This window comes from Cebus imitator, unplaced genomic scaffold (assembly GCF_001604975.1).
Source record: "Cebus imitator isolate Cc_AM_T3 unplaced genomic scaffold, Cebus_imitator-1.0 Scaffold1625, whole genome shotgun sequence".
Classification (NCBI taxonomy): domain Eukaryota; kingdom Metazoa; phylum Chordata; class Mammalia; order Primates; family Cebidae; genus Cebus; species Cebus imitator.
In genome coordinates, this window is record NW_016108940.1 from 6,217 (window position 1) to 7,249 (window position 1,033).

The 1,033-nt window shown below is 61.3% G+C and overlaps 1 pseudogene; it reads left to right on the plus strand.

The window, feature by feature from the left end:
* Nucleotides 1-1,014, plus strand: part of LOC108299069 — a 7,143-nt pseudogene extending 6,129 nt beyond the window's left edge.
* The last annotated feature ends 19 nt before the right edge of the window (nt 1,015-1,033 follow it).

Below are 1,033 nucleotides of genomic sequence, written 5' to 3' on the forward strand. Positions count from 1 at the left end.
GGCAGGGGGCCTGGACCCTCTCAGCACGGCCTGCACCTTCTTCACCCCAGGTTCCTGGAGTTTGAGGCTGAGGAGGAGATGCAGATTCAGAAGTCTCAGTGGATGAAGGGGCCCCAGTGCCTGCCTCCTCCAGCCCCGCCGAGGCTTGAGCCTCGAAGACCATTAGTCCCTGAGGTGGTGAAGCTGCCAGGTACGGCTTCCCACATTCCCACAGGAGCCACCACAAAGGCCAGAGGGGCCAAGGGAGGCCACTGTCCCCACACCCCATGCTTCCCTTCAAGAGAGGGATGTGCTCCTCCAACAGGACAGTTCCCAAGGGCATATGTTGGGTACTGACCAGGTAAACACCCAATTCGTGGGCGGCCCATGGTCACCAAGGAGGGTACTGACCTGGTCAGTTTTCCTAGCTACTCTCCCCTCGCCTGTCCGAAACTCAACATACAATCTGCCCAGGAACAGGGATGAGCAGGTAGAGTACATGGCATATCTGTGGCTCCAAATTTCCTCCAAAACGATGCTGTCTCAGATGTGCCCCTCCTGCGGCGTCTCCTCTGGGGCGCTGTGGTTCAGGTGGTCCTGACCCAGCTGGGACCCACTTCATATCCCCGAGCCCTGCCCTCCCCTGTGTGGTGCAGGCAGGAGGAGCAGCCCTCACCACGCCCATCCTTCTCCCTCCCTGCCTCAGTGTACCTTCCCAGCAAGGCCGGCCCCAAGGCCCCGCCTGCGTTCCTGCGGTCACCCAGGTCCCCGCGGCCAGCGGAGACTAAGGCCCACCTACCACCACCCCGGCAGCCAGTGAAGACCAAGGCCCCCGAGGAGATACCCCCTGAAGTGGTGCAGGAGTATGTGGACATCATGGAGGAGCTGCTGGGGCCTCCCGATGGGGCCACGGAGGAGCTCAAGGCAAAATGGGAAGAGGGCGAAGTGGAGCAGGAAGGGGACGGGATGCTTCTAGACCCAGGCCTCCTGAGCTATGTTGACAAGCTGTGTTCCCAGAAAGACTTCGTCACCAAGGTGGGCTGGCCTGAAGTGC